The sequence below is a fragment of the Cyanistes caeruleus genome, chromosome Z, assembly GCF_971803275.1.
Source record: "Cyanistes caeruleus chromosome Z, bCyaCae1.hap1.1, whole genome shotgun sequence".
In the NCBI taxonomy this organism is placed as follows: Eukaryota; Metazoa; Chordata; class Aves; order Passeriformes; family Paridae; genus Cyanistes; species Cyanistes caeruleus.
The window spans coordinates 74559473-74584499 of NC_141732.1; the positions used below are offsets into that span (position 1 = coordinate 74559473).

At 40.6% G+C, this 25027-nt stretch overlaps 1 protein-coding gene and 1 long non-coding RNA gene across 20 annotated transcripts in view; one reads left to right on the forward strand and one right to left on the reverse strand.

Moving 5' to 3' along the window:
• The window catches only part of CELF4 (CUGBP Elav-like family member 4), a 709508-nt gene that overhangs the window by 375691 nt on the left and 308790 nt on the right, over positions 1-25027 (reverse strand). The window lies entirely within an intron of this gene.
• LOC111941048 (uncharacterized) lies at positions 10240-23719 on the forward strand. Of its 4 annotated transcripts, none has more exons than XR_015280745.1 (7): positions 10240-10374; positions 10719-10821; positions 15608-15726; positions 16154-16241; positions 20756-20922; positions 22189-22420; positions 23387-23719. It is a non-coding gene; the product is annotated as an uncharacterized LOC111941048 (long non-coding RNA). The 4 variants fall into 4 exon arrangements; XR_002869824.2 differs by lacking the exon at positions 15608-15726 and adding an exon at positions 10503-10573 and having other exon boundaries at positions 10266-10374; XR_002869823.2 differs by lacking the exon at positions 15608-15726.

Genomic DNA, 25027 nt, shown 5'->3' on the forward strand with positions numbered 1-25027 from the left:
GAAGATCTCGTCTGCATGTTGTTTTCTCTCCCTTATATTCACATGTAGGTATCTACACGTGTGGAATTACAGCATCCTGGAAGTATAGTCAACATCCCCTTGATTCAAGAGGGTCCTGTAGTTTTCATGAAGGAGAGACATGCCTGGATTCCCAAAGGCTGGAAAAATCCACTCTAAGCCCCTGACCAGGTGACTCATCCATCTCACTTGCAGTGGGTGCTCTCCTGTTGTATGCCACATTTTGCCGGTGCACTGAAGTGCCCCAAACCCACTCCTGCTGAGTGCTTTGCCACAGGCTGAGCTGCTGTGGACTGCAGGGCATGTGCCTGTGTCTGTGTGAGATGCCACAGAGCCCCTGCAAGGTGATGTATCTCCCAGCCTGACTCCTTGCTTGGAGGAGCTCCTGTGTTGGCCAGAAATGATGCTGTGCACAGGCTGTTGCTCTCGTGATGTGCCTCAGCAGAACAATAACACATCCCTCTGTACATTTGTGTGCTCCTCAGGCACTTATGTACCTCTGATCCATGATAAGACCCCCATGCATAAAAATTAACACACTGGGAAGGGAGAAACTTAAGTGATCTGAAAAGACATAAAGGTCCCTGCCTTCCATTTAGATATTTTATGCCCAGTATAAGGAAAGAAGATTAGGGTCCTAAAGAAAAATTTAAACACATAAACGTTTTCATGGGTGTAGGAGGCTGTCAAAGAACATACCACCAAGACTCTGAGGAAATAGTTTCTGCTTTAACACCCACAACCACGCACTCATCACCCAGTAGACATGCAGACAGTCCTCCTCTTCCCTCTCCCTTCCTTCATCTACGGCAAAACCACACTATTCAAACTTTTCCACTATCAGTAAGAGAAGCTGCCATTTACACATTTACAGAGCAGCAGACACAACACCAGTTTAATGATATAAGGAGGGAAAGAAATAAGGAGCAATCTGTATATAATGTATACACATATATTTTAAATACTCAGCAGGAGAGACTCTGCTGTCAATTTAGTTTATTGGGAAATAGCTAAATATTAAAGAGAGATGGGGCTGATGGAATTGGATGGAAAGTTATATCTCTGAATCTATTTGTAATCACCTGTGTCTCTGCTTCTTTTCTCATAATACCTGCAGAGACATGACATACTGCTAGCTACCCCCAGAGCATCTTATAAAGAATGCAAGGGTTTTTCCAGCCTCTGGCACTCCGGTGGTGTTGGACTGGAGCACATGTCAGCCCTGATAAAGAGGAGGGAGCTCAGACCAGGCACTTCCAGTGTTTGCCCGGAGCAGGAATGTGTGATGGCTACTCTATGGGAGGGATCACAGTGTCAGCAGCCGTGGTCTGACTGACCTGTGTGGCTATCAGAGACCTTTAAACCTCTCCCTCCTGCCTGATGATCCACACTTGCTCCTTGCAGCTCCTGCACTGAGACAAACCCCAGACTCCTGTGCCTCCCAGGCTCTCCACGTGTAGGCACCACGTGCATTTCTTTATCTGTGCGCCCTCCCTTCCCTCATCCTTTCATAACAGCTCCAGATGGGTGTGATTAAAAACACACAGGCCTTACACACCTTCTGTGGGAAGTAGTTTTCAGCAAATCTCCCCAAATTACTTTAATTTTGCAGGTAGGCAGAGGGAAAGTGGATAAGACAAGCCATGCAGCACCCCCAATGATAAGAAGAAAAAAAAAAAAAGGGAACATAATGCAGATTTGCTTCTTATATTTTTCTTCTACTTTCTAGGCAACAGAGTGTCCTGTAATATTGGTATTATAGGTATTACTGATATTTTAAAAATCAGTCACAGCAGGGGAGTTGAGAAAAAGACTGAGAGACTTTCTGATATTTATTTTTCTTTGTCTCATACATATGCTGTCTCGGAATTATTTTTTGAGTAGGTACTGGCTATTTTTTTGAAGAGCTATTCACAAAGGTACATGAGAGGGACATTTCCTGGTCTGCAGCCAAGTGGGAGCCATTTGTCATCAAGGCAAAACATTCAATACCCTGTTGTGGTGGAAGATTTTGATCAGAGGAGGAGTTTAGCTGCCAGGATGAGTACTAGGTTTTAGACCCTAGTTAAATTCCTAGCTCTGCCAAGTCAGCTTGTCCTGTCCCTTGTCCTGTCCCACAACTGGCCATTGAGTGTTTTTCTGATTTTCCACAGTTTTTGAGGCAGTAGGTCCAGTAATGATCAAGAGGCACTCTACAGCCTGGCACAGGGAATACAAGCACCTAGGCAGGCAGATAAATTGTTTGTGTTCTCTGCCTGGAAGAGCATAACTTTTGCAGTTTGTGTGTTTTCAGTAGGAGCATTGGTAATTATGAATTCAGCCAGTCACTGCACTGTGCATATTCCAGAGTGGCTCATGGAGAAATCATTGTCTGTGAAAAATGATTCTTCTATGCAACAGGCATAAAAATTGAGTGCAAACTGGCCATGAACAGGCAGAACAAATTCAATTCAGGAGTCACAGGGCTATTGTATCCTGCACAATGGTCTGCTGTCACAGCTTTGCATAGGCACCAGGGACAGACATAGGAATCTTTGACTTAATTTTCAAATTATTTTAGTATCGCTTCCTAAAGAAAGGAGGGATTTTGTGATTATTCTATGTCTTAATGTCTATTTACATCTCTCTCTCTTTCCTCTTCCCTCATTAACTTTGAACCAATTGACACAGGAGTTTTCATCTACAGCTTGATAGACATGAGAGAAAGTAATCACAAGAAGCTGCAAGGAAATACTTTCTGCTGTTTTTTCATTTTCTGAGGAATATGTGCTTTTGAAAAACTTTCCTGGAAAAGTGGAGGTGCTTTTGAATATTGACCCCTCTCACCATTAGGTGCATAGTGAATAAACTGAGACTCTTATTTGAAGAAAGTTCTAAGCTAAGACAGCTTTTATTTGTGATTTACCTGGTCCCTGCAGGACAGAGCAGAGATCCTCTAGCCCTTTGCTGATTGGAAGATGAAGGTATGGAGCAAGTGTTGTCTCCAGTACCTGGTCCTAACAAGTTACTCCTTTAGTCTCCCATCTCTCAGGATGATATTGAGGGGTCTCAAGGGCAACATACTCTGAGCTCAGGCTTAGGAACCATGGGCTTAAGCTCATCAGAAAACCATCAGTTAGGTAGTTCTGTCTACTGCTTTATTGCTAGTTAGTGAAATAATCAGCCTGGCCCTTCAAACTCACTGAGTAATATAGGGCAATTTTACAGTCATCCTCATGACAGGCTTATGTATCCCTATGTCATTTCAGTCCTTAAGGCTGGTGTAAATAACAGTAGCCTTCACGCTGCTCTAACTTTTGTGGAGGAACAGCTTCAGCCAAAGCCTTGTGTAAAGAATTTACACAGCCCATCTCCTCTCTCTCTGTACACACTTCACTGGCAGACCAATCCTGACCTTGCAGCAGAACAGCCCAGTAGGTGAAGAACCAGCATGGGACTGAGCTGCAGATAAGTCATTAGCCATTTTCAGCTGCAAGCTCATTAATTTCCTTAGGTGCCTAAAAAATGTCCAACATCCGGACTTCTGTGCATCTATGCTCTGATAGAATGGGAGGTAGGAGGGAAGCACACTGCTCTGTTCACAGGAGGATGGAATTCAGCAGTGAGCTCCCATCCTGCAATGCCCAGACGCTGCAGAAGCGGCAGGGCTGCTTAGCACTGGTAGCCATGCTTATGCATCCTTCTAGATCCTTCCCTTGCTCCACAGGGAAAAATAAAGGCAGGGCAGAGCAGGCTAGACTCAGTTCTTAGCTGGAGTAACCTGAAGTAGGCTCATGAGCTTCCATTTTGCACCTGCCTGGTTCTGGAGTACATGATGAACTGTGCAAGCTGGGTGTTCCTCCACACTTCCAGGAAAAGCAGTCAAGCAAGAATTCAGATTAAGAGAAGTGTGCACAAATGTTTTCTTAATAATAATTAATACATGATTAATAGGAACAGATTTTCAAAATAAATGATTATAAGATGTCTCTATAGTATGCCACCAGGATGATGGGGATAAATGATGCCGAGACACCTGAAAGTTGAGAGCCCATTACTAAGCATTTATAAATGGGAATGCATAAAAATATTTATCCACGTCTTTCTGAAACATGCTTTAATGTGTCTTCAAGCAATTTATCAGCTAAAAAGTAATTTTCATTAATCACTTATTAATTATTAATAAAGTGTTTGTAAGTGTCACCTTAATTTAAAGTGCTTCTGAGTCAAGGTGCACTTCCCGACTTTCTCCTTCTCAAAGGAGATCTTTTTTCCCAGACCAGAGTCCTTCAGACTCAAGTGACCTTGGTGGATCCTTCTTCACCCAGCCCACTCTTGGCCTCCACAACTGTTAGGCTTGCAAATGGGACTAATTCATGTTTCTGGAAACCACAATTTGTCATTTCAGAAGGAAAGTAGATCAGATCCTCTCTCTCCATTTGCAAAGCTGGATGCCCAGACCTGGGAACGCAGCATTCAAATGTTTCAATTTATCATTACAGTGGAACCCTGAAGAGATCACATCTGCTAAGACCATAAATTGGACAAGATCCCACTTCAGAAGGAGCAGGCTCAGCTCGATATTCCCATTCTTGAACAAGGGACCAATTAGGCAGGCTTATTTACCTGCCATAAAATGAGATGTTAGCCAGTGGGAGAAGTCACTTAAGGACAACAACAACAAAAAGTCTTTCTGATCTCTCTGTTAGAAATGGCCAGCTTAAAAAATTCTACGTCTCTCTACATTCTCACTTCAGTCTGTAAGTCCTCTCTTCCTCCTGTTTCTTCCTTACTCTTTTCAAGTTAGTCGCTGCCCCTCTGCATTTTCCCTTTTGTCTTACACATTTTATCTTTTCTGTCCCTTCTCTCATTTCTCTTCACTCTCCTTTTCCTTATTTTTTTTCCTCCTCCTTTGCTCTCTTTTTTTTCATTTTTTATTTTTTTACACATGCACACATCCAGATAAGATTTAATTTTGAGCTTTTCTACTGAACTAGCAATCAAAAAGGTCTTACATCTTGGAACAGAACCTGGACTACAAAATGAGCAAATTGCTCACACCTCCTTCCCTTCATAAGATTTTACAGTGAGGATTGGATCTTCCTCTTGCCAAAAACTGGATTCAGGCCCCAGGAGACACTAAGGGGGAAATCTTCAGGCTTAAAAAGCGGTATTTTTTGCCTCTCCTTATAACTTTAAATCTGCTTCTTCTCTAGATGGATAATGGTGTGCAAGCATCCAGAGTGGAAGCAGAGAGAAGCAGACACACATCTGTCAGGGATGGTCTGTGCACATTTATCCTGCCTCCGTGCTGGGGGATGGATGAGATGACCTCTTGAGGTCCCTTCCAGATGTACTTGTCCATGAGTCCATGATTAATTGCCTTCATGATCTGCAGTTTATCTATCCAAAGAAATAAGCCTCAAAATCTCCTGCAAATACCTATCCTGTGGGCTAGCTGAGGATATTGCCCCTCCATCCTTGGAGTGTTGCACCCTAATTTAGACTCCACAGACGAGACATGTTCTGGCTGTCCCTGCAGAAAGGTATATCCTTTAACACCCAGCAAAGGAATTAAAGAATAAAGCTGATTTATCTCAGTAGACAAAGGAAAGAAAATGTAGGCTTTAAATGAGGAAGAAAATTTCTGTACTCTGCTTCCTCAGAAGACAAAGACAGGAAACAGGTAACTGAATCTTGGTGAGGATTGCTGATGCATTATTCTGCTTTTCCCAGTATTACTTCCCCACCAGTCCATGCAGGATTAATCTGTGTCTGCCTTCCTGGGGCAGTGAGATATGGCATGGCAGAGAGTACCACCATGCCAGAGGGGAGCCACAGCTGAGATGACTGTGACCCCTTATTTTTTTTTTCAATCAGAGGGTATTCTTTGCTGACACTGAAGTGATGCTCACCCATGTGAGGATGATTTTCTGTAGCATGTTTATCTGCATAAGGATGAACATGGGAAGTGGCAGATGTATTTTGCCAAAGTGGGCCAAATAAGGAAGAAATTAAAATAGTGGAAAGGAAAAAAATGATAACGAGGAAGGAGGAAGTTGGACAGAAAGCTAACAGGAGTGTCTTAGGAAAGAGAGATATGAAGGTGTGAACTTCTGCTTATCTGGAGATACAAACCTGAACACCTCTACCAAGACTACCAGATACCTCCATCTGATTTTTCTCAGGTATTTATTTAACACTGAGATTTATTTAACCCCAAACTCATCTTTTTCTCTTAACAGTCTGTTGTGGATCAGCACAACAGAGACTGTTGTAGCACTGACATGTGTTCAGGTATAATATATCCAAAGAGAATTTAAGATGTCTTCACTATAGCAGGGGAAGTTTGTAAGTAGAAGAGTGGCTTTTTCTGGATAAGCTGGTCATGCAACACTAATTTACTGAAAAGGTTCCTGGTTAATCAACAGAGTGCATGATGAAGATATTCAAGACTTAATGTGGCATTTACAGGTAGGTCAGACCTAAGGTATGAGGAGTTTTTTATTATCCTACTTTTTCAAGAATCATGACAAAAATAATGGAGGAAGGTGGTTTGGTATCACATTTTCTGTCCCTTCTGAATCATCAGAAATCAAACTGAGTTAAAAACCAGTAGGGATGAGATTCATCTCAGTAAACATAGTAACCTGTACCTGTGCATATCTCACCTAATCACCTTCAACTCCCTTGCTAGACAGATGAGAGAATTGGACATTTCCATGCACTTCAGCAATTCATTTCTTCCTAACATACGTATTTAAGACAGAGGTAGGGGAATTGTATTAGGAAAAAAAATATTTCATACATTGACCATAATGGGAACTTATAAGCAAACAGTTCAGATAGAGATTTCTGAAGCTAGATCAGGTTTCAAATTTGTAAGTTACAAATAAAGAAAAAGATATTGAAAGTATTTTCTCTTTCTACTTAGTTTATCAGAAAAACAGTGTCATTTTTATGGTTCACTTTCTTTAAGAGCTCTGGAGCAGAGATATGTTTTTAACTGAGTATTTCCTGGTCATATGCAAAACCTCACTATTTTAGCTTTCTATTTTTAAACTCATCTCTCATGACCAATTTTTCATTACCTTTCTTATTTCTCTCGTTTTCCCTGTCTCCTTCCAACAATCTCACCACTTGTTTCTCTACTTCCTTTTAATCTTGAATACAAAGAGCAGGTTGATCCCAGCTCTGGCCCTGGAAATGTCAGGCTGAAAATGTTACTCTTGGAGTGATTTGCATGCATTACAAAGTGACAGGTGACAGGAGCACACAACCTCGGCTAATAGATGATTAATGATGTGATGTTGGCCAGCACTGTTGACTCGTTTTCCTGCTCTTCGGGAAACTTCAAAGGCAGCTGGCATTTCTGTTGCCTTGTGACAGGCTCATAGGTGAGTGTAATTGTTTAGTCCATATGTGCATGGCGTAGAAGGAACCGTGGGCATGTTCATGGAGCACATTTTCCTCTGTGTCTGTGTGTGCATGAGGCAATTTGCAGGGCTGTATGCATGAGCTCCCGTGTGCTTCTGTGTGCATACCAGCTCCTCATATACAAACTGCCTGGTTTCTGCAAGTTGCTGAGAGCATCATTATCCAGCTACTGTATTCTGAATAAAATACCATGGCCCATTTGGGGTTACAGTCTAAAGGAATGAGGGAAACTCACTGGAATTTTAATCTGGATGGAGAAAAATCAGCCCTAAAGTAAACAGTATGTTTGGAAAGGAGCCCAGTAAATAGCAATCAGAACAGGATTAGAAATAGGTCAAGGCTGTAAAGTTGGATCTTTTTTCACACCCAGTTTTTTTCAGAAAAATTTGGGAGGCTTGAGGTCATTAAAGAGATTAAGGCTACTTCAAATTTCAAGCCCACCCAGATTTCAAGGCATAGCCTCATTTCTGATGCATACATTATAAGTTTGGAGTTCAGCTAAAGAAGCATCTGGAGTTTTCTAGAAGAATATTCTTAGGCAGGATCCTCTCAACACATATAGATTCCAATGTTTGGTTTTAAAATCCTTGTACTCAGTAAAGGTGAAGGAAATCTCATTTCCTTCTCCACACATGAACACCTATGCCTTCTGCCCTGGGTTCCCTATTCCCCAACCTACAGTATTCATGAATCTCTTTCAAAGTTGCCAAGCACTAGTGGAAAAACGAGGAAACAAACTGTAGACGGGGGTCAGGGTTTGCAGTTGTGAACGAGACTCAGCCAAATCAGCCTCTTTTTAAAACAAAAATTAGTAGTTCTCTGAATCAAAACCCTGCATTAAAATGTTTGTGTTCTTTTCTTCAGATGGAAAAGGAAAAGTCTGAAATTTGAGTATTCTTTAAACCAACAAATTTCTTAATAGCCAACAAAGCATGAAGCTACTGTAGCATACACCAAGGATGTAATGAGAGCTTAAAACAAACAAGTTTTTCCTTCCTTCTTCCAAAGGGAGATACAGACATTTTCATTTGGGAAAGGACAATGCAGATGTAGAAAGCTGAAAGTGCATGTTCCTAAAACCAGAGACAAATAGCCAGAGGAGTCCCTGAAAGGTTTGTATCTTCTGTTGTTTAGAAGGTGAACATAGAAGAGTCCCTGACTGAGATAAATCTTCCTGCACAGAATCATGTAAAATTGGATTTGAAAGGTCCTCAAGAAATCAGCTAGGTTCTGGGCAAGAAACCTGTCCTAAGCAATTGAAGGCCGTGCCTGAGCTCTAAGTGAGCCACAACATAGGCTACACTCAGCAAATCAGCTGGACCCAGGACAGATTTGATCTTGTGTCTGAGTGCCTGACAGAGACCCATCTCTGGGTGGTTTTCCATCTCTTTGGCACCATGGGGGAACAGGGCAAGCTGCTCTCAATTTCAGGCAAAGGCTTCAGTGCTTCTGAAACCATCACTTCTATTTTTTATTTTTTTTGTTTGTTTCCCTTGCCTCACGGATGGTTCAGTTTGTTAACTCAATCCAAAGACTTGCCATGTCCACTTCACACTTCCCAGCCCTCACTAACCCTTCAATTTACAGAACATCACCCACTCCAACTCAGTCGGTGCTCCCGACAGGGCAAGACACTAAGTGCCAGGACACCAGAAAGCAGAGAGAAAGGAAAGAGCTCGTAGGCTTTGATCTGTTTCAGACCTGTCAGATTAAGTAGGTCTGGAGGTTTGGGTGATGAGGCTTGTGCTTCATGCTTGCTTAAGCTGAATTACCTTGGAGAAAGCTGAACATTCCCTTGTGGTGAAGTCTGTGTCACCCTACCTTCCATCTACAAGCAGCAGCAAAAAACATCTCAGCACTCTGGGCTTTTGAAACTACCAGTTCCTAATTTGTGACATTTGTGATACTCATTTCTCAGAACTACAGGTTGGCCTGGGTAGATGCTGAAGACGGGTGTTGTTTCTAATGTTCCTGGAAACGCAGTTCAGTGTATCTTAGCCAAAGTCTGTTGAATAACATGTGTACACATGACTTTGTGCGTCAATGTGTTCAAGGGCAGCGCCAGAGTGACAGAAAAATGAAAAGAGCCAGCCCACAGAAAAAATTACTTTAGCTTTTCAATATTTCCATGGAACATAGAAATATAGGCACTATCATGATAGAGACATAGGTCTATTTGCTATATGCAAATAGACTAAGAAAAAGGGACCTGGCCACTCTACAGTACTATTGACATTTTATGTAATGCATTAACTAGTTTTTTGCTACTTAACACTCAGAAAGGCATCTTTGAATAGTTTTCAAATTTTTTTTTTTTTGTTACTGATAAGTGTTTACTTCAGGTACCCATACCATTCAGGCTTTTATTAAAAGCCTGAACATTTAAAACTACAGAAAATCAGTTTTCTTCCAAATGCCCTTTGTGAAGTCCAGTAATTTCCAAGAATAGTTATAAAACCAGAAGGAAACCAAGATGAATGTTTCTGGCTCACACTTGCTTTTTTTCCTCAAAATATTCAAGAATTTGCCTTCATTTTATCCTATTATATTAATGAAAATTTGAATAGCAACACTTTAGATGACTGGCTGGTGAGATAATCTTATTTTCCTTCAAGTGCTTGTCCTGAGCACAGGAGACAGCTGATTCCACACAGTCTTGCTGGTTGCCATTAAGAATGGAAATTTCCAATTAAAGGTATATCGTCTTAAGGACCTTTCTGGCAAGCATAAAAGAGAGGGTTTTAGTGGGAACTTGGTGACTGGTGGTTGCTACCAACACTTGCTACAGTGCCAGAGTCACTGTTCATCCACAGAGCTGTGGCCACCAGGGGTGGAATGTACTAACAGCAGCAAGTCCCAGTCCTGTTGTTTTAGGCATCAAAGGTTCTGGCACGCCCTCAATGGAATCACGATTAACTATTTGTGCTGTACAGAAGCTGGGTATGTAAGGAACAGTAATTTATTTCAAAGTATATTCTAAGTCTGTTAGAATTAGAATGTTTCTAATGTTATGCTCTAAGACTGAAAGGCTTCTTTTACGAATCCTTCTGCTGCTGTGGCCTCTGCAGTTTTGAGAGTGGAAGTGGAAGCACTGAAAAGCAATGGATTGCAAGCTCTGTAAACCATCACAGGAAGAGAGGTGCAACATTCTGAAGTTTATCCTGTGATCTCAGTCGCAGCTTCATGTGGCTGCATCCCCTACAACCCAGCTCCAAAGGGCTGCCAAAATGCTGCTCATGCCTTCTCGACAGTGCGTGTATCTGATCAATCCATTTGATTTGTAGGTTAGGATTAAGCCTCACAGTCAGACCCAATGATCTCATTGCTGCCAGCATGAATGCAAAATACTTTGAGCGAAAACAAGGGGATTGATCTAAAAGGACACAGGTAATTTAGAGCAGAAGTTGGGCTTTTGTGTATTAATTAAAAAGTTTGTTGTAACCTATGGGACACATCAGCTCTCTTGCAAAGGTTGTCATCTCTGTGCAGCCAGCCATTTGTTTTGTTTGCTTCTGAGAGAAACTTGATTTTTGTGATGGGCTATGCCTTTTGCTACTCTATCCTCTGGGAGAGAGGTCTGGTCAGATGATTAACATTATCTTCTCTCTTAAACATTACATTATGAAAATTGGGCAGGTTTTTTTTTAATAGCAACTGACTAATTAGCCCCACGTCTCATCTCAGCTGTCAAAAATCTCTATTCATTGACAGTTTACTTTAAGTGGTTCAATTAGCATAACAAATGACTCACCAAAAGTTCTGTAGGCATCCTATTGATTAATGTCATTTATCTTGCAAACCAGCAGTAGATGCGTGAGTTGCTCCTAACAATTATTATATACATTTATACATGTATATAATAAGTGCCTCTCAGAGAAGCAATGCAATTTAGGTGTTATTTGCAGACAGTTAATAGCAATAAAGGGCTTTCATCAGCAGCAATAAGATGGATGATTTCCCAGTTAAGAACCAGGTAGAAGACAGGGCTGTGTTTCCCTGTACTTCACACTGCATGCATCCAAGTGATATAAAGAACAGAAATTTCTGTGTCATCAGACTGAGAAGGATAGAGACTAATCAGGAGCCACAGAGTCTGTATTTTTGACTTTTTCCTACTGTTTGCACAAGCTTTTTAGTACTTCAGTATATATTTTATTAACAGCACATTATATAATTTTTTTGTTCATGCTTTTCATGTTCATGTTTCATGTTTGGGTAATGCACAGAAAGGAAAAGGGCTGGGTTCTTCCATTTTGGCTTCAAAGACTTGCCTTGAAATTTTGCTTCTAAAACTCTGAGGTGATTTTGAAGACCCAGTGTCCTTAGCCCCATGGCCAGAGCTGATAGCAGATCAAGGTGCATGGTACAGCAACAGGGCAGCTAATTTTCTATTTTAACAGGACCCTTAAATAGTAACAGTACAGCAGTACTGGGCAGGAGGGAGAGAGGAAGAGATTTTCCCCTCAACTCTGCCACTCACCTTTGACACTCACTTTGGCCTTACTTAATCTCCTCTCTCCATCTTTTTCCACCCACTTTGATTTTAATCCAGGCTGCTCATGAGATCTATGCAGTCCTTGCCACCAGGAACAATCCCTTACTGAATGTTCATGCAGGGCCTTTCCCTACAAAAGGTCAGAGCCTCAGAAACCCCATGATATAAAAATGCAACATTTCACCACAGAGAAAATTCCAGGTATTCACCAGTGGGGGGAAAAGTAGTCTCCTGTCAGTTAGAGATCTGATCAGATGGCAATGTTCTGAAATTTCTGCAGAAAGTTGTTTCATTCTGCCAATGAAATCAGAGATGGCCATATAGTACACTGAAAGGCATTAGTATGGGTGCCTCTGTAATCATAGTGAAAAAGTGTGTGTGTGTTTCAGTTGTTTCAAAGTGCTTCTCCTAGAGGAAGAATCTTTTATGACTGAACTCTTTAATAAGGGCTCTTCCCCCCAGTCTCAAGAGGGACAGTGCAAGCTTTAAAGAAAGTACAGCAAGTGCTCTCACTACTGAAGCCACTAGGAGTATATTTTATAAAGCAATATTAAAGAAATACTGAAAGCAGAATAATTTAATCAGATTCATGAAATCAAATACCCCCAAGGCAGCGATGAAGATGTAGCTCAACAGGTACTGGCATTTCATTCCATAGGAAGAGGAAAATTCATCAGCTTCTTTTTTATTTTCTTTTTTTTTCTCTTTTCTCTTTATAGAAGTAAAACTTGACACTAAGTAAAACTAAAGCCAAATAACCCTAGGACATGAGGATTAGTGCAAAGGCACCTTGGGCCTATATTCAGTTACACTCTGTCTCTTCTTGTTTGGGAGCTGGAAACTATTCATTACTAGGGAGTTGGAGGGAATGTTGTCAAGTGTTTCTTTAAATGGCTTTTTTTTTTTTTTTTTTCCTGATCACACGATCAGTAACTGGCAAAATATTTCATCTTTTCTTTCTTTACTTGCATTACGTTGCCATGACTGCATTCTCTTCTGGTAAAGGGCAGCACAGCAGACCTTTATCCCAGCCTGGGGTCTCCTCATGCTGCAGACAAGCATTAACAATAATTTATGAAAATCATCTTGAAAAATTAGCACTGGAAGAACACTCTAAAACTTGAAATTTAGTGTTCCCATGTGTCCTAATTTTCAAAAATCTCCTGCAAGGAAAGAGATTATAGATTTTGTTCTTTTATGCTGTTACTCATACACTCAGCTGATGGCTGATGGTTTTCTTAGAGTTGTTGCAGGAGCAGTGTTTTAGTAATTATGTAAGTGTAGGCTATGAAAGTGAGGAGCAAACTGACTTTGATAGCAACTCCTAATATTAACTAGGAGACCTTGGGAAAAGCTCCTGGAGAAGAAAAAGGTACAAATCCTTAGCATCTACCATGGTCTCACTGAAATACCAATTGAGCAACAACTCAGATTGTACATGTCCTTCAAATATCTCAGGAGAAGTCAGCCCATTCTCATTTGTCAGGTGCATAACTGAGGGATGAATTCAGCTCACTTAAACTGAACCAGCAAAATTCAGATAATCAGGTTTGTTCCAGGCATCTCCACTTGCTGTGTCATCAGTGGGGAGTCAGGTGCCCCATGCAGTGAATCATTCTGTGCTGCAAGAGGAGGCATCAACCGGCTCACAAAGGTGCCTGTGTCTCCCTATTGATGACAGAGAGAGCTTTGAATAGGAACCTAGACTGAGCACCTTCTCTTTTACTAGCACTACAATTAGCTGAGAAGATCCCCATCCTGCTATCTTCTCCTAAGAAACACAGGGGAAAGGGGATAGCAGAGAAAATGACGCCTTCACTTCACCAGGAAGACATGCTATGCAGAGAATCACCCTTCCTTTTTATATGGACATCAAACTGACTCTGCAGTGAGGGAATGGAGTTGAAACACCAAATCTGTGTGGTCTGGGTGAATGTAATTCACAAGGACTAAGGTAATCTGGAAAGGCTGAGCAAGTGCAGAGAGACGGAACATTTAGGCAGTGCACGATCCTGACAAGTGGCAACAATATCCCTGAGACATTTTGAAGAGTATGGAGAGGAGAGCATTCAGTTTACGATGCATATTTAGCAGCTAAAATATAGCAGCAGCACTGTCCTCTCCTGCCTCATGGCTTCTTTCTCTAACAAGGCCATCATAAATTCTGCCTTGAGCAAAGCAGAACTGATTGGACTCAATTTCTTCTTTAAAATACACACACAAACACATTCACTAGGGAAGGATATAGAAGTTCCAGGAAAGAGCCGTAACTCAATTGCCATTATAGAACAGAAAGATAATTAAGTAAATGTTGGCAGGGGATAGCATTGAATAACTTTAGCAGAATGAGTTCTTCCTTGCTTTGCCCTTTGCAGAAAATATACTGCATTCTCCTGAGACCCCACCCTAAATTGCTTTGGATAGCTTTCTTTTCCCTGAAGGAAATCAGTGAGAACAGGGCTGGAAGGGAGTTCCAAAGGTCGGCTTCCTTCAGTACAAAGCAGGATCAGCTGAAGCTAAGCTGGTAAAGATGGTTTTCTCTGCTGAGGGGCGGGAAGTCAGCCTGTATCCTGTATAGGTATGCAGTTAACCCTTCCCATATTCCTACCTGGAACTTAGGAGGATCCAGGCAACATCTAAATCATTTTGGTCTACAGTGTGGAGAAAAGAGAAGCATTTTATAGATAAATTAATAATAATTAACACATAAGTAGGCATCCTGAAGTGTAACTGGGTTCTGTTCATGCTTGAGTATCAAGAGTATAAGAGATCCAGGAGCTGCAGTTACTAATTAGTTCCAAGGGCAGATAAATAGCAGCTCTGCTTTTTATTCATCCCATGTGGTGATCCACTGGGTTTGTAGACTTTGGCACGTTTTATGTCTGAAATTTATCATGAGTTAGACAATAAGTTAACAGAAAAAGAAAAAACAAAAGACCCATCATTGTAAATCTTATAAGGCTGTACTTTTAAAACTAGAATATGAGAAAGAGCACATGTGATAAGAAAAGAAAGACAACAGAAAAGTAAAATGTTAAATTAGCATGTCTAAGTTCATTCTTGTTGAGGCAGATAGGTTTCAAGTCAGAGAGCTCCTCTTTAATGTCAGTAGGTTTTGGACAATGCATTTCTCCTTTTTGATTTCATTGAAAGAAAGAACCATGTGCAAAATTCTATCTGTATAAAACATATGCAGCCACCTCTAAAATCTAACTATTTAAAAAAAATCTTTGAAATATTTTATCTTACTGTCTATCATGGAAGGTTATTCAAGATTCTTGGTAACGAATCTTTGTCCAAAACATATTTGGCAATCTTTGCATAATCATGTCACTATATGTCATAGACTACACCTTCAAGAATCAACACATGATATGTGAAATGAAACAAAAATAGCAGATATCCTTAGAGTGACTTTGTTAAAACAGTGCTAATTTTTCAACCTTCAGAAAGATCAATGTAATATCAAAGTTTCAAACACATCAACAAAAATATCTTTGAGGGGGAAATAGAGATGTTTTCATTTAATGGGAAAGTTAGTACAGATAAATTTTGGGCTGTCACCAACACTGAAATGTATGGTAAACCTGGGATGAGAAGAAATGTTTTTCATGATTGAACAATCACAGGCATTTCCAGCCTTACATGACATCTTTAGAGCTGCATTTTATGTCTTAGGGTCTACTACGACAGCAGCTGCCCTGTGCTTGTAAGGGAAAGAGAATATAAGAAAAATGTGTCTGAATCAGAAAACATGAAAGCAGGACACTGGAAAAAACACAGACACAGTAAGAAGGGTGTGTATCTAGCATATGATTAATGTAATCTCTGTCAACTGGAACTTTAACATTTAGTATTTAGTTTAACCTAATCACTCCAACTCCTTCCATGAGCAAATAAAGAGATGCACATATCTCCGAAGAGAGATTTCTTTTGTTCTTAGTCATAGTTTCATAATATACAAGAAAAATTTTATTTTGTGATGGTCCTTCTCCTCCACTGTCTATAGAAAGGTTTAGATGACCAGATTAACCTTAGCACCTTACTTTCAGACATCTAAAGTTTGTGTGCATTGAATGTAATCCAGTAAGAGGTCTCATTTTAGCCTGTAAAGGGTAAGATAACAATGGTTGAAAAGCAGATGAAAAACCATATATGTTTTGTTTAAATACAATATTGGAGAAGAGAGATGACCTTAATATAATTTATGATTTATTATTTCAGTGCTACCAGGAAGCTTAAGCTGCCTAAAGACTCCACAATGTAAGCAGAGATGATGGATAGGAAAGGATGGAAAGTTACAGGAACTCTAGTAACTGAGATTAAGTGACTACATGAAGGTCACAATAGATGAACACTTTTTTCACCTGTGTATTATGAAGGAACAGATAGAGACAGTGCAACAATGGGCAGCTGAAGAGGAAAAGAAGAGTGCTGCACACACCCTTATGTTTCCCTAAGCATTTGAATTTAACCACAGCTTTCATTAGGAAAAACACCTGAATTAGTTGTATCAGGCTCCTTTTGTGGTTATCTCACAAAATAATGGCACTTCTTGAAAATAAGTCAAATTGCCAAGAGACTGAATTGCAACCTGAATGAGACTTAATACTGACCCCAATTAGGAATTCAGAGTCAAGTTTAAATAGAAGAAAGTCTTTATGAAGATTAGATTAATCGCCAAACAAATCATGAAATGGGAATCTTCATAATTTGAGAATCACCCTGTGGATACACAGGGTTTGGGCACAAAGCAGAGGTTTGCCACTGATTTCTGCAGAACATGGATTTAAGTAATATTGAAGAGTTCCAGAGGAGGTGCTCTGGAGTTTACAGATAGGATTACCCCAGGCTGTCTGATCTTGGGACAGGTGTCCAAAGGATGAATAGGACATCTACAGGTGGTCCAGGTTTAAAATAATCCTCTAGGAGAATCTAGCAGATGACATCTGTAACTGAGACTCATCTATCATAGTTTCTTAGTAAAGAAGAAATGAGGGACAAGATCTGCCAAAAATACATAAGATGGATCAGCCAAATTGTTTCTAAATGGTACCTTGGTCAGAAATCTCCACAGGGGGCCAGCAGCCAGCTGCACTGCACTATAAACTAAATGTTTCTGTTTTGGAAAAGAGTCAGTGGCAAGTGATTTGCATGAAACAGTTTTTTTCTTTTGTTGTTCTTGTCGTTGGTTTTGTTGCTATTTTTGTCTAACACAGAAATGCATCAGCATGTGAAATTTACAGAGCAAGTGCCCAGTTGCTGATTTCCAGTACAGTTTTTGTCTCCATACTTAGAGATTTTGCTCCCAAAAGGCAGAGAGGAGGGGGAGAGTAGCAGGGTAGAAGTGGTGATAAGGAATCCAAAAATCCCAATCAAACAGAGAGACTATCCAGAACCACAAATCGTTTCCATTTTCCAACATTTTCTTTCTAATTCAAGAATAGACATAAATCTGTGAATTAAGAACACCTGTGTTTCTCTTTCCTTGGAAAGGAGAACAGAAGATAGAACAAAATCTATGTTGAAAGCACTGAACTCATGAATATGAACAGGAGGCTGGAAGAAAAATAAGCCCAGGAATTCATGGATCTCGTCATGGTCTAGAGATGCTTTCAGCATATGTCTAGCATGCAGCAGGGTCTGGCAATTTTCCTGGTATTTAGGCTACTTTTGGGACTACTGTTCTCCAGCATGTTTGTCCTGGAGGATATTTTCACTGACATGGTGTGATGAAATTCCTATCTGAACACTTGCAGGTGTGTGCAGGGAAGGATCTGGCCAGAAACCTGGTCACTAGCCCAGCGAAGAACATCACTAAGGGGCAACAAAATGGCTCTGCCCCTCAGCCTGCTTTCTTCTAGGGACAAGCTGGGTGTGCTGTAAAAATGTTACACTAGTTCTGCATCCATCACTATTCAGGACTGCAGAGGTAAAGAGGAAGATCAGTTTTTTTCAAGGATCTGTCCCCAGTTCCATTCCTTCCCTCCCATGACAGAAACAGCCTTGCCAAACCCAGCAAGTCTAATCCTTGGGCTGGAAAACACTTGGGTGCTTCCAAGTTTTGCCTCTACAGAGGTTTTTCACATTTTTCACCCAGACACACGTGGATTTATGCGTAAATGCAATCACAGAAACATGTGGAATGGTTGCTATAAGGATAATTGTACAGGTAGTTATCTACATTAACATGCATCACTCACATGGATGCAAATAAATGTATTAGAAAGACAAGCAAACACAACAGAAGATTCAAAAAAGTTAAGGCCATAAAAGACCACAAGAAGGACACGAGAGTTCTTCTGCTTTGCATTAGCCAGTCATTATTATCTAAAGCAACTTCTGTGAGGCTGCACAAGAAGCTGAAATCATGCAGTATGATGAGAAAAGAAACAAGAACAAACCATGAAATATTTAATATCCTCTAGCGGCACTGATGTAGTCTTCAAGCACAGTGCATTAACACTGTTCACTATGCCTCCTAACTCAAGTGGCTGTAACTAGACCATGGGAGAAAAGAGGTGAACAGCTTTTACAGTCCTTTTGTACTGAAAAAGCCCCAGCTGAACCAAGGTTTGGCAGTCTCCTTAAAGAAATGTGTGGTTTGATCAATGAATTCAGAGAAGGGTGAGTTAGAGGCTGAGAAAACACTGTCCACAGGAAACAGCTGAAAGAATTGTTCCTGCTTAGAGTGCAGAAGTGAAAAATGAGTAAAAACATGAAAATAGTATTAAAGCATGTCACGGAGAAAAAACTTTGGCTCAGTTATGACAAAATTTCAGTTAAGGCATCAGATGATTTTGGCCAGGAAAGATTACATGTTTTAGGGTAAGATAGCTCCTGTCTTTCTGAGATGTCAATTTCTCTCTGCTGTTGGTGGAACAAGTTTAGTCAACCTCGCTAATTTTTTGTGTGTGATGATGAGCACTCTTTCAAGTCTTGGCAGCACTGCCTGAAATACAGGAGTTTAATGAATCAGTGCCATCACTGTCAGGATACCTTCTTTTTGGTATCTTTTCCCTGACTGTGTGCTTCTTGCCACAGTTAGACATTCTGCTAATCTGTGGATCTGTAGTTTGACCCAACAGGATTGTACACTTGTTCTTACATAAAAAGCCCTACCAGAATACCACTGAATTTATTTTGACTGATGTGTACAGCATAAACATGGATCTGTATTCTATTTGCGATCCTTTGCCCCACAGACAGGGCATAAGGATGGAACTCATATCCAAGAACCAAGAGCTACATTTTAAACACCCTGAAAATGACTCTTTTACCAAATGTACTCTTTTACCAAATTCATGAAATGTTTGACTTCTTGAATAAAATGATGGTTGCCAAGTTTGACATGGATTCATTTCCTACCTTTTAAAACATTCCTACAATCATCCATAGGTTTTGATGCCTTACAGTGGAAATGCTGCTGGAAAAATTTGGTTGTCTTTTAGATTGGTTTTTTTGGGTTTGTTTAGTTTTGCTTTTTTCTAGTGAAGTTCTAAACCCCAACCTTTTCTCAATATTTTTATTTTTTTGTATAACTTCTTTTTTCCTTGCTGTAGGAGAAACACATTTACAAGTTACTAATAGTGATCAAAGCTCTAGCATTTTGCAGGCCTCCTTGACCTGCCTGAAACACACTGCTTGAGCACATGGAAAGGATGCATGGACAGTGATCACCAGATCTGCTGCTCAAGCAGACCTTTTCTTTCTGTGTCTGCTGGTCCTGCGTGGGGGTAGTTTGTTTGTAACTCCACTCGAGGGAGACTCAGAAGAGTATGGCATTCACTGTAGCAGAAGAATCAACTTAAAATTCAAACACCTTAGTCTCAGCTGACTAAAGACTCTTCCCCCCTGGGCGCTCTCTTGACCATCCAGCCCCATCACCAAGGTGTGTACCTCAGAGGCTGGCAGGAGCTCCCAGACACTCAGAGCAGATTTGGTAAATGAGATCCAGTACTCAGACTGCAGGTGAGCTAATTCAGTGCCATTAGCTGCAGCCAGGACTCCATCTCCTCATTAGGAAAGAGATAAATTATGCAAAGTGTACTCTCAGTACAAGCGGTAATAACCGGCAAAGCCACAGAAAAGAGATGGAAGGAAAAATGGTCTGCAAAGTAGGGCAGAGCAAATGCAACACTGTCCTGGAAATTCTGTGAGGGAACCCTCATCCTGGGTCATCTCCTGGATGGAAGCAAAAGGCTTCACCTTCTTTGACCTCCGGCCAGCTGCAGTGACAGTCAAGCTGGAGCAATGGCTCTCCCCTTCTGTGCTTGCCCATGGTCCAAAGATCCCTTGCTAGTTACTCCTATTGTACTTTAATTTTTCATATGAAATCAATTTACATAAAACTCCAGAGCCCAAGAAGGAAAATACTTCTCTCTTATATCCCAAACAGACCCTCCACAAGGGATTCTTTTCTCTGACAACACCGCAAAGCCTGAGTTTTTTCCTGATGGCTGTTGCCTTGAAGCATGGCATCAATGAAAGCTCTTCTCTGGTATTGTGCTTATTTTATTTCCAAAAAATAAACCACAGCAGGGAAGTGACTGTTTGAAATATCCTACAACCACCCGAGCAAGATAAAATATCCCAGGTATGGGCAGAAAAAAAATAGTTGACATTAGCTTTGATACCAGACCCCTCTCAATCCTGGTCCCTGCAGGACTGTCAACATGGTGACCAACCATTCTGGCACCCTTCTGTGTGAGGGAAATCCTGCCAGGAGCTGGGCTGGACTCACATTAATTTTCTCCTGGCCAACAAAGTCTGACCAGATTGCAAAGACTCTGAACTCACGACCTTGATTTGTTTCCCCTCCAACAGCTTCCTGGAACGTTTGGTTTCTCAGCCTCCTCTCTGCCTCCTCCTCCTCTTTGCCCAGGAGCCGTCACGGGGGCAGATACAGCTCTGACAATGAAGCCTGGCTGTGGCCCAGGAGGAGCAGAGGATGCTGGAGAGGGTGGAGTCCATCTGCCACCCCCTCAGCACAGGTAGGACTGGGCTGGAAGGACAGCATAGCAAAGACAGACTACATTTAGCTGGATACTTTCCCTCAATCACTGCATTAGCTTTTCCTGATCCTATAGTTAAAAACAGCTATTTATTCTGTCACTACACGCTGGCAAAGATATATTGCACCAAGTCAGTGCCTACAATTATTATAGTACAGAAAACCTTTGCTGTAGCACGTTTAGTGCTGCTATTTATCAGGCACAGCTATTACATCCTGGCTCCCAACAAGGCTATACAGTTCTGGCACCCAGGAAGACAGCAGGTGCTCTGAATTAAACCAAGGCCCAAAGACGTTCCCTTCACCTTCCTCTGGCTTTCCTTAATAGCCTAGCAAGGACTGGGGGATATCTAGAAGAAAAAGTGTTGCAAGAAAGCACTTTGCTTATCTGACACTATGTCTTAGTGTCACAAAATACCATGTGTAGGGTGGAAAACATTGCTGTTTTGTGAGGGAGGTGACAGGATCTCTAGAAATTAAAACAAATTAGAATCCAAGTAGGTTATACAGTTCTTCTAGGTGCCAGAACCACAGTATTTAATTATAGCTGATATTTCTTTGTGAAGAATGCTTATCCAATATGAAATGCTTATCCAATACTAACTGATAACCAAAAATATTGCACATCATCCATCCATCCATCCATCCATCCTCTATCCAGCCTTCAGAAAGCATACTGATACCACTGCTACTGCTACCTCTGCTTGTCCATTCATACACAGTCTCAGGGCTCTGACTATATTTTTCATATCTTGCTATATCACTGAAACCTTATTCTATTATTACCAGCAAAACTATCTTGCCAATGGTCTGCACTTAAGATTAATTTGAATTCATGTCTTCAAACAGAATGGTATTTAAAAGGATGTTTCTTAAAGAATCCTCTCCAATTTTCTAACTTCTTGTTAGCAAACTGAAAATTCAACTCAGAAAGTCCACAGATTTATTGTAATTATTAAAAAAATATAGAGAAGGAAATGCTAGAGAATAAATGACTGATCAGCAAAAAAGGAATGTTTTCAGATAACTTCTTGAAAGCCTGCTAATCCAGAGTTCTCTCTCTCTCACTGTCACTAATTTTCAAAAGAAATTCAAACCTGAATCTAAGATACTTCCCTGATGATTTCTCAAGGAAAAAAAAAAAACAAAAACCCTCACTTTTTTTTAAAAAAAAAAGCCCCATGATTTTTAAGTAGAAAAACGTTGTCTACATTACTTTGATCAGTTCTTTCCAACATGTTTGCAGCCCGGAGTTGCCAGCAGCTACATGGAGTAGTGCGGGTGTGTCTCGGCGGAGCTGCAGAGAGCACCGTTGCTGGCGATCGCGCGCTCAGAGCGCCAAGAGGCATGAGGTGTCTGTCAAGTCTAGAGGCAGGGGCAGAACCAGAGCTGGAGAACTTCTACGAGAAGGCCCAAAGGCAGAGAGGACTATATTGGAATAGCTGGATAGGGATCAACGCTCAGCCGAGTGTGTGAGAGTGAGTAATAGTGCAGAATATTTTGGGTCACTGCTGTCAAGGATATTTTCCTTAAGAGGTTTTTGGGGTACTTTGAAATACACAGATTTAGCTTTATTCCCACCAGCTCTGAGCCAAAGGCATCTTTTTGAATCTGCTTTTGAAAGTCTTAAGCTTTCAGGCCTCCTGTTGGCAGGAAGCACATTGTCATTGTATTATGGAGCTGCTACTGACCACTGCTGTCTGATTGCCTTTGCAACGTGGGTAGAGGTGTTCCATGGGATTTGGTGTGATTTATTTGCTTGGGTTTAATGTTCCAAGACAACAGGCTCATTTTTTTTTTTTTTTTTTTTTAGAAGGAATAAGCACAATAATCAGATTGTGTGAGAGAGGATCAAAAAGAAAAGGAAATTAAAATATTCTCAATAATAATAGTAATATTAATCACTAATGCAAAAGGAACATTTTGCTCCTGGACATTGTTGCTGATGTACAGGACATCCACACTGAGTGGATCTATTGACCTGATATTCCTGCTTACTGTGCAAGTGGTACTAATGTTAGCAGGACTATATTTAAGAGACAGCAGCCCTTAAGAGGCATCTGCTGATGGAGCTGCAGACACCACCAAAGATTCATGCTACTAACTAGGAGAGGGACTCAGACAGTGGAAATAATTTGCTTAAAAGCATGTTGATTTGGACATCACTAATCTCAGCATTGATCTTTGCCGGCATTAACTTTGCTGTTAATGCAAATAACAGAACATAAGGATGCCATTAATTGTATTGATATAATGGAAGGCATTGCCCTTGACTTCAAGGCCCCCCTCTTTGATTTAGTGCTTGCCAACGACTCAACATTTTTGTCTCCTCTCCCCTTTTCTGCTTGTCCAAAATGATGTTTCATTCCCTTTTATGTTCCTGTTACGCTTGGAACATCCTGTCTCCACGTTCCACTCCTTCAAATGCTCCTGTCTTCCTGAAGGTCCTGCATTCACCTTCCCTCGTTTCCCCAAGTGCAGCCTCACAACTATAGCAGGAAGAAAGCAAGAGTGCATGAACACAACTGCAGCAGCAGACATGAAGAATTCAGGTTGTACTGCCAGCATGTACCAAATTCCCTCTGTGATTTCCTGGACCAAGAGGATTGTGAGCTCCAGGAGTAAAGGTTTAATGAGGAAAAGGCAACAAATGTGGCTTATCCATGGGGTTTTAGTGGTGATGTTGAATCAAAACAACGCATTTTTCCATTGCCCATTTACAAACTGAATACTGATTAAATGTGAAGGCACTGGAAGAGTTAAAAAAAAAGAGAAAATGAGGCCTTGAAACTTTATTTCAGAAAGGGATTTAAGGATGCTGTGTATGTAGCTTCTACAAAGGAAACTTAGGAAAACTTGTTCCCCTTTATTATTACCTATCAGAAGAAAAAAATGCCTGATGGCAGAGGGCATTTTAGATTAGAAAGTGAAGACATCACAGAGTATCACATTAGACAAACTTAGTCTAAAATTACAGCGTGGTTTATTTTGATTGAGTCAAATCTCTGCATCTTAAAATCTTTAAATCAACATTAATTTTCTACAAGGCATGTTCAAGATATGAAGGAAAGAAAAAAATAATTATACGTTAGGGAGAAAATTCTTGTTTTTCCAATAGAAGTGTTAATTTAGACCAGAAACTTAACAAATACATATGAGAATCACTTTCTCTGACCCAAAGACTTAGAAGTGTCAAAAGGGAAGACACAGGAAGAGAAATACTATTGCAGATCTATCATGGGCAACCACAATTTTCATTGAAGAATAGAACAAGCATCAATTAACTTTGCATTTTTCTCAGCCATTATTAATTGTTTGATTTCCCGAGGGCACTATCATGGTAGAAACTGGTATTGAGTGGATCTGAAGAAGTAAGGGTATGGGGAAGATGTCATATGTGTAAGTGGCTTCCTGTATCAGGAGGCCTCCAGGCTGTGTTTTTCAACCAATCACCACAGCTTTGTTTAAAACAGGGTTGCTGACTGTTTGAAATGCTGTCAACTTGGAGATAATCAGAGGCATAGCCTCTGGAAAGTAGCACATTGTGGGACTGTAAAAGGAAGCCCCTGCAGGGGAAAGTAGGAATAGTGTACGTAGCAGCATTAAATTGGCATCTATTTGTCAAAAACATCCTTTGCCACCTCATTTCTCCAGCAAAATATTCCACTGCAAAAATAAAACAAACCAAACCCCCGCCCCCCAAAAAAAAACAACCAGAAAACAAAAACCCCACACTCATCCTACAGTTCTTCAATTAACATCTGAATTGTAATCAACAACTTAGGAGTCAAGGAACCTTTGAAGAGATGAGAAATCAAAGGCTGTTTTTCAAGCTGAACATGAAAACACTGTGATGATAGTGGGATTATTTTGGAAGTACATGGCCAATAGAAACCTTGGAGGGTCTTGATCCATTCCAAATCCAAATCCCTTTTGGTCCCTTAATCCATGAAGCTTACTAGAGAAGTATGCCAGTGCTAAATAGTTGTGTTTAAGATTTGCAGCTGTATATACATGAACAGTTGTCTGTCATCATATATCTGTAAATTCATCTTCAATAATTACTTTGCACTTGCAAAGACTTT